The sequence below is a fragment of the Schistosoma mansoni genome (genome assembly GCF_000237925.1).
Source record: "Schistosoma mansoni, WGS project CABG00000000 data, supercontig 0138, strain Puerto Rico, whole genome shotgun sequence".
In the NCBI taxonomy this organism is placed as follows: Eukaryota; Metazoa; Platyhelminthes; class Trematoda; order Strigeidida; family Schistosomatidae; genus Schistosoma; species Schistosoma mansoni.
Window position 1 is genome coordinate 196,880 of NW_017386041.1, and position 13,587 is coordinate 210,466.

Sequence of the window (13,587 nt, forward strand, 5' to 3'; positions counted from 1 at the left end):
AAGCTAGACCACCATGGAAAACCTGGAAGTACTGGACAGCCGTTTCGTCCCATTATGGGACTCCTCAGCAGTGCGCATCCACGACCTCACCTCACGAGATCTGAACCCAGGACCTACCAGTCTCGCGCCAGTGCACTTAACCGATAGACCACTGAGTCGGCATCCGATGGTGTTTATGTCTAACTCCAACTAATCTACAACAGGACAAAACGGCCGTCTAGTGCTTCCAGGTTTTCCCTGGTGATCTAGCTTCAATTGACTCACGCTTTCAACTATGAAAATACTAAATCTCCACAAAACAACCTCTTCTGATAGTATTAATATTCTCAGAAAAAGTAAAATTCTAATGAAATAACAATCTGAAATCTGATACTTAAACGACTTCACTATTTTGGAATTGAATGAATGTTACCATTTAGAAAGAGAGAGAGAGAGAGGGAGATTCATAACATGTGATAGATTCTTTAAAAAAATTGGTTTCTCTTTTAACCAATTCAATAATTAATGTTTCTCTTCAACTAATGAACAATTCATTGGTAGGTAGAATGATGTAGATTTCTTTAACCCACATGTCAAACCATTTCATTGTCTCTGTGTTTTCTTGTTGCTGTTGTTGTTGTTGGTTAAAATGTCGATTGTTAGTATTTTGTTGACTCTATGTTATTTTAATTATTCATGAATTGATGATGATTCTCCATGTAGGTAGTATTTGTATACTTTATGATTGTTGTCGTACTCCAGCTAATATCTATATATGTAAATGTGTGTGTGTGTGATTGTACAGTGAGGGAGCCAGAAAAATCTAGTGTGAATTATTGAATAGTGACTTCATTTAATATACATAATGATATGTATTAAAATTTAACTAACTGTTTTAAAATGAGAGTGAAAAAAAGAAAAGAAGAATGATTTGATCATAGCAATAGAACCATTCAGATTTGAAATATTTACTTTGAATTAATCGTGGATGCGCACTGCTGAGGAGTCCCATAATGGGACGAAACGGCTGTCCAGTACTTCCAGGTTTTCCATGGTGGTCCAGCTTCAATTGAATCACGCTTTCAACTATGAAAATATCAATTTCTAATAAATGCATGAACTGGACAGAGATTATTGAATTACAGATAAGTGTGTTGTAACAAGATGAAATAACACCGTTGAATGCCGGACGGCTCAATGTTTGCAGGTTAATATTTCACGTTCGAGACCAAACGTCTTGAGTTCGAATTCCGCGTATGGGATTGTGAGTGTGCACTATTGAGGAGTGGTCTAACAAGTGATTGATTCATGATCTTAATCATAAACTGAATAATCTCCATAACCACATACGGATAAAATATAGATTAATGTCTCTGAATAGAGAAATTGTCAACTCTAGCGTATGTAATACATCAGATACTAGCATTATAGTCATGACTTCATATTTCAAACTTTTTGTTTCTTGAACTCTGTTGAAAACAGACGAAATATAGAAGAAACTCTACTTTGAAAGTTAGTTACTATAAACAGTAAACGAAGGGTATATATACGATTACGCGTGACTTTATAAATACCTCAAGGAAATTTGACATTCAATTTTTGTCCACTAAATTGAGCCACCATTCACCAATGTCTTTAGTGAGTTGATATCTCCCAACAGACCTGGTTGAACTCCACTGGTTACTGCTTCTCACTAGAACTCCAGGAAATACCTCATGGAACCAGTCACTATTGAGCATATGATCATTATCAGAAGGGGGTTTCGTGGAGATTTTCTATAGTTGTTATATAGTGGTTAAGCGCTCGTGCGCGAGACAGATAGGTCCTGAGTTCGAATTTTGCGAGGTGGGATCGTGGATGCGCACTGCCGAGGAGTCCCACAATTGGACGAATCGGCCGTCCAGTGCTTCCAGGTTTACCATGGTGGTCTAGCTTAAATCGACTCATGAATTCAACTATTAAATAGTTTATATGTATAGTAAAGTTACGCTTATTTAAAAGCCAAAAGTGAGATACAAAGTAGACTAATATGCTCTTATTAGGTGTGAATAACCTAAACTTATCGCTTTAATCACCGTGGTAAACAACTAATCAGAATAGGTATAACCCATTTTTTTATTATCTCATAGACACACTGTTCGGTTGGTTGGAAATTAAATGACAACTGATATTAATGCGTAGTGCAATATCCACGCTACATTACAAGAAGATACAAGTCATTAGACATTGTTCATGTAATTCAGCAAGTGTCTGATTTACAGTCCAGTTTCAGTATCCCACTGAAATTAAATGATTCAGAAATGACCAACAAAATTTGATATTCTGTATGTATATCATTTTGTAATCCCTATTACTGTATATAATTGCTGGACAATTTGTGTTGAGTGAATGGTATACAACTGAAGCAGATATGAAAAGGATTAATAACAACTGGAAAGAACTGTATAGGACTGTCCAGGATAGGGTTGGATGGAGAATGCTGGTGTGCGGCCTATACTCCACTACGAGGGGTAACAGGCGTAAGTAAGTAAGTAAGTAAGTAAGTAAGTAAGTAAGTAAGTAAGTAAGTAAGTAAGTAAGTAAGTAAGTAAGTAAGTTAGTAAGTAAGTGAGTGAGTGAGTGAGCGAGCGAGCGAGTGAATGAGTAAGTAAGTAAGTAAGTAAGTAAGTATACAACTGAAATCTTCTTTATTTCTTAACAACTGTGGAAAATATCTATTATGATATGATAGATATTGATTTTTAAAGAGGAATAGATGTTATGAAAAACTAACCAATTACCTGTCATCAAATAAAATGTCAATGTTGGGTGTGTTCAGAAGATAATAATGGATCGATCACCTAGTGGTAATATTCACGTAAACAAAACCAACTTTCAAAAATTTGGATCTACAGATTGTTAGCTAACTTGATATGTTCTTAAGAAAGCATCTCTTGGCGAAATCATCAATGTATCAAACTAGATAGTTACTTCATAATGATGGAATAGTGGAAACGTCGATTAGAATTAATTTTTGTTAATGATGTCTGAAATATACTCACTGCTTTCTCGTGGTACTACTGTTGTTTACGAAATTGAGAGAACGAAGAGCGAATGTTCGGCGCTTTAACCGGGTTGGTGGACACGGTGAGTCCATTAAGGGATTTGGAAAACCCTGATTCAAAACAACTGGTGCACATGGGATCCAGTACCCTGAGGGAACAAATGGCGTATGAACGAATTGTTCGTCACCTGCTACCATGGAACTTCATCTCCTGACATTGCTCCACTGCCTTGTGGATCAGATCTTTAGGTCGAAGGCTCCGGGTGTGGCCACCCAAGAAAACCACCTGTTTCAGTTTGAGCACCCGGGTAGTATCACAGTCCTCACACAAATCAAATGAGATTTGTGTGGCACATATATATCTGGTGCCCCTTTGTACCAATATTTATATGTTTAAATAAATAAATAAATGTATTTAAACTGGTTTCTATTGTCATTAGTTCCTTAAATTATACTAATCAATTAAATTTCATCTGCATCAGACGAATTGACACTGGATACAAAAGCTATACGTTAGAAAATGTTTAGTGATCTCAAAGTCGACATTACTACATGTATTCATGGATGACAAAGAAAATTCTTAACTTCTACTTGAATACAAATGAAATATGCTCCATAAGAAAGGAACTACATGGAGAAATCTTCGACTTGCTGAGATTCTTCATCTATGAAGGTAGATGAATGAAGTATTGATTAGTAATGGTATAGTTAACTATTCGAAATTTCATAAAAGAGTGATAAACTCAAAGATTTCTCCACGTACTTGGTGTTGAGCATATAATCGAAAGAGTTTATATACATGTATCCTATTAACCAAGCTGCAATGCGGCTACTGGTCTATGCAACTTGACATTGAGTGCACTATGTCTTAAAGTCAGAAAGGCAAAAGAAGAATTAGTTTGAGGAAGACTTGAGTGATTGTCAACTATTTAGAAAATTAAGTCCAGGACTTTCATCGATTGTTTCCAACTACCGAACATCAAATTGACAAAATCCTACTTATCAAACTAGATCAGGGTTTGAGTGTTTTCATAATCAGTTCAAAATGTTTAATTGCCAGAAATTTTCAAGTTGATGGAATTTAAAAGTATATCGTTAGGGTAATCAAAATCAGAATTAACAAACAACTCTAGGAACTTTGGAGGAATCTAAACGATAGTTCAATTCATTACAATCTCAGGGTACTATATGACTCCTTTCAGTTTTGCAGTAACTTCATAAAGTATTTGTTATATCCCGTCGAGGTTTATGAATGGTAACTTTGAGAACTATTTATGGACCAATATGATATGTATATTTCTTATTGTATAATAGTTAAGTAACTGAACTATTCATATTTGTGTCCCTCTTATTATAAGCTTTATTTTGACCCATAGACTATTATTATACGATTTACCATTCCTGAGTTATCCCCAGTCCATTGATTACTGTTCCCCCTATTCACAGCCACATTTAGCTGTATCTTGTACAAATGTTATTTTCTATTTTATGGTACGATGTGGTCTGTTTGATTGGTATATAAACTCAGTATGTTTGAGAATAATGATTCATATTACAGAGGCTGTTATTGGTGTTCTGGACTTAACTGGCTGGGCTACGCAGATAGCAGGACTGATAAGTACTCAAGACTGCTCATACGGATATTGTGTATCATTGGATCCGATAGATTAAAATCACTCCTCTCTAATTGGCCATCTTATCATGTTCATATATTTAACAGGACACTCAAGCAATCGATATAACAGTATTCACAAAGCAAGCATCCTATCAAGTCCTACAATATCAAAGATAAGTTCAATCCATCATAAAATGTCTCAGTGGTTAGACAATATTCGGAAACCAACTATCAGTTTGAAATATATATTTCAACTTTTTCAAGGATCATATCCTTTGAACATATCAGTCAAGTTCATAACATCATTTGAATTGTTTACAAGGAACAACATAGAAAATTCGATCAGTATAATTTATCAATAATCTGAATTAATTCCTCTGCCCAAAAATTGGTTGTAAAAACTATAACTTCTATTTAAGCTTAGAAACTAAGTTCTGTAACAGACCTATCAAGCGATAACAAGAATCAACATAAAAGTTCATCTCAGCTGATATGTTCATACATGATCTCAAGAAAAAAGAAACTAAGAATACAAAATACTTTAGCAGGGATGTCCATGATTTCTTTATTATTTGTTTTAAAAGTAGGATGGTGAATGAACACTACTGGGGAGTCCCATACTAGGATGAAATGACCGTCCAATGCTTCCAGGCTTTCAATGGTGATCTAACTTAGATTGACTCGTTAATTGAACCTTGAAAATACTACAATCTCCATTCTCATAATAATCATGTAGTCATTAGTGACTAGCTTCAAGATGAATTTCTTACAGTTCTAGTGATCATTGAAGTCCAATCCATGTTGAATGTGAGGCAGTTACCCACCAAGGACAATGAGTGAACTGTTACGAATGATCATGGATCCATTGAAGTTATACATTAACACTGTTGTATGACGACTCAGTGTTTAGAGGTTAATTGTTCGCTCACTTGACTGAATGTCTTATGTTCTCGTTTCGTGTGTGGTATTGTGGTTATACACTATTGAGGAGTCCCATACAGGGACTAATCTGCCATTCATTACTTCGAGGTATTCCTTTGTGGTTTAGCTTATATCGGCTGATGAATTGAACTTTGAAAATACGACAATGTCCACAAATCCCCATGTTAATAAGAATGTTGCTTGTTTTTTCAAATACTATCTGTTGGATGATGTTCATTCAAACATCATAATTAAAATTTATTATCAAAATGAAATTTAATTTAATTAGTCACATCTTAGCATAAGAACAAACAATGATAGAAGGGGTTGAAAGTATTATATTCTTAAAATGCTCTCGGTTGCAAAAGTTGTTTATCATCAATACCATATACATCCAATAGTTTTAAAAACACAATCAATAAACGTAGAAATGATGAAAAAGTATTCCGAAAATAGCAAAATTATCTTCATTTATTAAGAATACCTGGAAGCACTGGACGGCCGTTTCGTCCCATTGTGGGACTCCTCAGCAAAGCGCATCCACGATCCCGTCTCGCGAGAGTCGAACCCAGGACCTATCAGTCCCACTCCGGAGCGCTTAACCACTAGACCACTGAGCCGTCATCCGATGGTGTTAATGTCTAACTTCAACCAATCCATGAAGTTGAGCAACCGTTCACCAATTATTTCCAGTGAGTTCCTATCTCACAACAGACGTGGTTTGAATGGTGACACAATAGGACAAAACGGCCGTCCAGTGCTTCCAGGTTTTCCTTGGTGATCTAGCTTCATTTGACTCATGCTTTCAACTATGCAAATACTAAATCTCCACTAAAACCCCTTCTGATATTAAGAATACATCTAGATTCTATTCATAGGAGAGATATCATGAAGAATTAGTAGCAGAGTTAAGATATCAGTTAAAGTAGTTTCAACTTATATTAAGAAATCCTCGTTAAATTAGTTGAATGAGATCCGTATCCGACTGAGGTTAATGCCTATTGAATTAGAAAAGTTACAATGTATGTTTGGAAGCAAGTACACAGGAACCGTTGATGGAATTGGCTTTTACAAATGTTTTCTCAGAATATCTGAGATTTGAAATGAATCACTTAGTAAAAAATGAACAGAAAGTGAGTATTTTAGAAGCTTCCAATACAACTACTACACAATGAATGTTATTTTCCTTTATAAGAAATGTCTAGAAACAATACAATTTACTAGACGATTCCAGAATCTCTTCCAGGCTATGCATGAACTTGACAGGAACATATAACATTGTTATGAAGTTATAAGTCAAACTTGTCTTATGATATCCGGTACTGTTACCTGACTGTTGAAAACATGGATAACATTTCATGAGTTAGGAGTTCAGTATCTAGTGATTAAACTCTTTAATCTACGATTTAATACTGAAATGTGAAGAAAAGAACTGTTATATTATGTGTCAGTTTGTTGTCTATATTATTCAAAAGTCTCAACTTTAGAAGGGGATTGTTTTTACATTACTTGGCCATATTGTAATGAACGAGAAGTCAGGTGGGGACAACCTACGTATTCTAGTTCAAAATTACACAATCTCTTGCTAAAATATGAGAACCATACGTTGAATACTTCATTTGCAAAATTTCATCATTTGTTCTCCATACTGTGTTTGATTCTTACAAGTCACAATTCCTTTCTATTTTTCTCTTCTTTTCTCTTCAACTCGATTTTCTTATCCTTCTGCTGCCATGCATCCCACTTCCAATTGATAGCACATACTACTCATGTCAACAAACAAAAGTAACATAGTATCTATATGAAATCAAACTAATGGTGTAAAAACTCACAAAAGTGACTTTATAGTTGAAATCATCATAAGTCAATTGAAGCTAGACCATCATGGAAAACCTGAAGGCACTGGACGGTCGTTTCGTCCTATTGTGTGACTCCTCATCAGTGTGCATCCACAATCCCGCCTCGCGAGATTCTAACCCATGACCCATCAGTCTCGCGCACGAGCGCTTAACCAGGTTTTCCATGGTGGTCTAGCTTCAATTGACTTATGATTTCAACTATTAAAATGACTGAAATCTCCACAAAAAACCCACAAAAGTATCATTAAAAGACAAGAAAATAAGTATTCAACAGAAGAATATGTCACCTTAAACACGATTTTCATATTCACTCATTGAACTAACCTTCTTTATCCAATGGTATTGTATGTTTTATATTATATAAACAATTATCCCAATCATTTTTGTATACATCGAATAAACTAGAAGGATTAGATTTATACTGTTGATGAATAAAATTTAGTTTATTGTTATATAATTTAGAAAAGTTATCAATATCTTCAGTACTGATATCATCATCATCATCAACATCATTCTCATCCTCATCATCTAATAAAACCTTCTTTTTAGTTTGAAAATTAAAAAGATCTTTATGTTGCCAATGTTTAAATGTAACTTCAGTTTCTTGTAATAAGTCATGTACCATAAATGATGGTCGTTTACGTGACATTCAAGGAATTCAATAATGATGATGATGATGTTGTTTAATTATGAAAATAATATTCTATTAATTTTTAATATTTTAAAGAATATTTTCTTTTTTTGTAAAAAATCCTTCAATAAATTTCCTTTTTTTTCACCCTCTCTCTTTCTCTCTATCTTAATTATGATTGGTTAATTAATAAATTACCAACTTACAAATTCATTGTTTTGATTGGTTACTTTTAAATGTTGCGCAAAATAGATTTAGTTAAATGGAGAAAGGGGTGATCAGCTATTTGTAGTATAGTTAAACAATAGATGATGGCATTCTTACGTATTTTTTAACAAAAAATACTATTACCCTAGAGAATTTTTATAAATCAAAATGTCCCTAAATGTCGCACCCAAGTCGAAATGGTTGATGATTGATCAATTATTCATTAACCGATTGTGAATTACCAAAAAAAAAATAATTTAATGATTATAAAATATAAACGTAAGTAACCTTAGTAACCACTATCCATCTTCTTTGTATTCATTATAGACTGATTCATCTCTGAATTTAATTTGCCAAAGAAAAATTATGTTAATAGCCATAAATTAAGTCGTTTCATATATTCTATGATTATTTATATTCTACTATAACTCAATTAGTATACTTTGTGGTAGGTAAAACAAGAAAAAAATTGTGTTGGCTCCATTGGCTGAATACAATTTAATTGACATGTACTGACACTACTAAGATAAAAAGTATAGACGAAGGTTCTATTTACAGTCTTGAAATAATTTGGGATTTGAACAAAGATGGTTGGTGGCTAGGAATGGAATCCAGGATGTATGTTTTGACTTTTTGGGACTCGTCAACTGGATGTACCTGCATTCTAGATTTTATGTACACTATAGAACTCGAACCCAGTAGGATGAAAGGCGCGTCTTGGATTCCACTGTTAGCCACAACCCGTCTCTGCTTATAATGCTTGTAAATTAAGGCAATATTGAAGCAGTACACACAGTATACATATATGTCACTAAGAGACTGAACAATTGGAGTGCCAAACATCAATGGGAAGATTCAAATAAACAATACCAAGTGAATTTAAGATTTATTTTAAAAGAAATCATCAAATGTGAATTAAGCGTTTACATTTCACTTCCTTCTCAGTTTGGTCTACAATAAGAATCATAGGCAAATTATAATTATAGTTATGTAACTTCTATTTCTTAAGATAGTGATATTGTGGTGTGATCTACTTATATCTACATAAGTAGTATATGGTAATGGTCAGACATAGAATGTATTTTGGCAGAAGATCGATAATGAACGAACAGGAATGAAGCGCAGTCTGTATGAAAATGCATGAACAATGAAATCAGAGAAGACGGATTGATATTTGCAGAAGGAACAGTCAAGATTGAGTCAACTGATTGTTATTTTGCAATTTAACTGTTTGCTGTATGGTTATCAGAATTTAGTAAGATAGTTTGTAATTTGTGCCTAAATACATTCAATTGTCCACACCCGTGTTATTGTTCGCTACAATATTTTCAAACTGATTCAGCCGTAATCCACATTTCGATAAAACAAATGATTCTCTATACATTTTAACAAAAAATTTATGTTGATAAATTTACACTGAAATAAATTGATTCAAAAATCATAGTCAGCTAATCAGCAAATTAATTCTGAACTTCTTTCCTTATTATTTACAATATTAAATAAATGACATCATCTCTAGTTCAGCGTTAAGAATTGGAAACAGACATCAAAAGTATGAATAGCAAGCTGGAAATAACTGCAAAGGATTTCGAAGTATATGGTTGGATAGAGAATTTTGGTGGTCTGCAAATGTTCCTTTACGAGGGGTAACAGGAGTAAGTAAGCAAAGTAACCGTATAGTTCACAGAATTTATTGTTAAAGTTTATATGAATTAAAAAACTATATACCTGGTAATTTTAATTAATATATACACTGGTTGTTTGGATTTTCCCATTGGTTTTTATGGCTGCAATTGATAGGTTTCTTTAAACGTATGCGAATCTTATGCGGAATGCATCAATATTGTCATTAAGTCACAAGGATTATAAGCAGCCATGATGGTGGCTAGCAGTGGAATCCAGAATACGCGAAGTGGACGCTTGATGTGAACGGTATTAGACTCAAGTCTCTGAGTGAACAGTAATTCTGGGATGCAGGTACATCCAGCTGATGTGTTCTAAATAAGATGAACGTGTGTCCAGCACTTTACCTCTGCATAAAATACCTGTCTTCTGATTCTTAACAGTATTGAGAAATGCTCATCTTGGTAATTTTTAATGTTAACATGTTTTCGCACTTACCCCATCACCCTAAAATGTCTAACAATCAGTACAAGAGAATCACTATTAGAAATATAAATCATCAATAGGATGGTAGTTGGAGGTGGTCAACAGGAAACCTTGGACCCGGGTTTCGTGCTACTTGGAACTCGTCAGCAAGGTGTACCTGTAATCCTGAGCGAACTGGTGCTCCCTAACGGATTCGACCCCATGTTACCCAGCTTCACAGTCAGAGACGTTACCACTGAGCTATTCGGGCCGCCACCAACCTCCTGTATGACTGAGATGTAATCACAACTGATTGATCACTGGGTGGTGAAGCTGGGTGACACGGGGTCGAATCCGTCAGGTAGCAGCAATTCTCTCAAGATTGCAGGCACACGTTGCTGACGAGTGCCGAGTAGTACGAAACCCGAGTCCAGGGTTTCCTGTTGACCACCTCCATCCACCATCTTATTTCAACATAGTGCACGCAGTGTCGAGTCACCTAGACTTGTGGCCACATTGCAACTTGATCGATAGCATTCGATCAGCACTAAGAAGGAGTTGACACGCATGATATTGATCACCACCCTGTGATCAACTGATTGTGATTAGAAATCATCAAGTTCATTACATAACCAAGTTTCTAGTTTACATTATCAAAAGTTTCAAAATGACTTTGTGTTTATCCTAGAAATAATCCAATAGAATATTACTTTTTAGATTAACCCAATACAATGTTTGATAAAAATACATTTACCGACACAATTCTTCATGGTTAAACTGTTTTGAAAAGGGTAGCTGGCTGCACTATAATCTAACAATAATAACTTATTCAACGAAAATGATTACTAATTAGCAATGAGTTTAATCTGATCTAATTAATTCTATTCATATAGTTAAGATCATGAGTAAATTGAAGCTAGACCACCATGGAAAACCTGGAAGCACTAGACGGCCATTTCGTCCTATTGTGGGACTCCTCGGCAGTGCGTATCCACGATTCCGCACTCGCGAGATTCGAACCGAGGACCTACCAGTCTCGCGCCAGAGCACTTAACCGATAGACCACTGAGCCGGCCTGCATCCAACGGTGTTAATGTCTAACCTCAACCAATCCACGAAATTGCGCGACCGATTTCCATTGTACTGAGGTAGATACCTGTCTCTACCTGATATGGATTAGCTCCACTGGTCACAACTTCTCACTAGAACTCCAAGAATTACCTCAAGGAGCCAGTCACTAGTGAGCTTTAAAAACTAGTTACCTATTACAACTTTACATTTGAATACTATTTTAAAGGGTAAAAGTAGAAATACCAGTGAAACTAATCAATACTACCTATACTCTTCCTTTAAAGGACAGATTATTAGTATTATTATAAATACTTCTTTCATTGAATATTAATAAATTAATAAAAGGCGCCAAATAATTGTATATTTTATCAGTTATGAATTTCAACAATCCGTTATCCGTGATTTTGACGACTAAACTTAACCTAATTTGTTCTCTTTTCCATTTTGTTGTTGTTGCTTTAAACAAGATTTAATATTTTAAAATGCACAATTTTGTCAGTATTCCATATTGTCTTATTTTTGGTTTTCTTCTTCTTCTTCCAAGATGGAAGAATTATTGCCGTATGATTACAAGAATACATTTAATTTTTTTTGTGTATGTCAAAAATGGATTGTATTTAGGTAGGTATACAAATATTAGGTTGTATTTTTTAAAGAATAACAGAATAACTAAAAACGGAGAGAGAGGGGTGAGAAAGGGAGAGAGGGAGGGAGGTGGTAGGGAAGTAAAGAACATGAACTGATCACCGTTAAACCACTATTAAAAACCAGGAAGTATTGGACTACCGTTCCAACCTAGTATGGGACGATTCGTATGTGCACATGCACGATTCCGCACGCAGGAGTCTTACTCAGGACTAGAACACTGAGTCGACACCCAACAGTGTCATATATATATATATGTATATGATTTAATTTGGTTATTGTTGCTAGCTCTTCTTTTAGCAGGGTTGTTTTCTATGAGATGAGGTTGCTGACTCCATGCCCAAACCTTCGTCTTTACTTGGACTTGGGACAAGTAGTAACCCTAGAAAAGCTACAGGCAGCAGCCTCTACAGCAGCAGGCCTCAACATACACAACGGAAAAACCAAGATGCACAAATACAACACGGACAACATCATACACAATCACACTTAATGGATAAGCTCTGGAACATGTGGAATCCTTCACGTACTTGGTCAGCAACACCGATAGATCTGATGTAGACCTAAAGGTGAGGATCGATAAATCAAGGACCGCATGCCTACACTTGAAGAACATATGGAACTCAAAACAACTGTCAACAAATATCAAAGTCACAATATTCAATACGAACATTAAGACAGTTAGTTCCATTGTAGGAAGCTGAAACTTGGAGAACTATTACAACCGTCATCGAAAAGCTGCAAGTATTTATGAACAATTGTCTACGTAAGATATTCAGTGTCCAGTGGTCGGATACCATCAGCAACAACTTAGTGAGAGAGAGAAAGAGAGCAAACCAGTTTCCGGCTGAATAAGAGGTTAGGAAAAGATGTTGTGAGTAGATAGGACACACACTGAAGAAATCAGGAAACTGCATCACGAAGCAAGCACTAACTTGAGATTCTGAAGAGAAACGGGAAAGTGGAATACCAATGAACACATTTTGTCAAGAATTGGAAGCATACATGAAAAGGATGAAATGAACAGGAAAAGACTGACCAGGAACTGGTTGATGTAGATAGCTAGTGGGTGGCCTATCCTCCTTTATGATCATCATCATCATCGTCATCATCATCATCATCATCATCATCATTAATTCTCTTTCAATTCACAATCGTTTCAGTCATCTATTTACCGCCTTAATTTTATTATTTTTATTTATTTATTATTTATTCATTATTATGGTTACATTTATTACATCATAAAATTTTTTTTTTAATTATAATTAATTCACGTTTCTTCTTTTTTCCTTTTCTTTATATGAATCCATTTACATGTTCAATGGAGTGGGATAGTTTTTTTTGTTTTTTTAAAGACTAGCGATAACTCATAAAAGAACGAAGTTAAAATTCATTAAGATAAAAAGTAAACTAAATTAAAAAAAATTATCAGAAGGGGGGTTTCGTGAAGATTTTAGTAATTATATATGTTCAGAAAGGGTTTTGTGGAGATTTCAATATTTCAAAGTTGAAATCATGAGTCGATTGA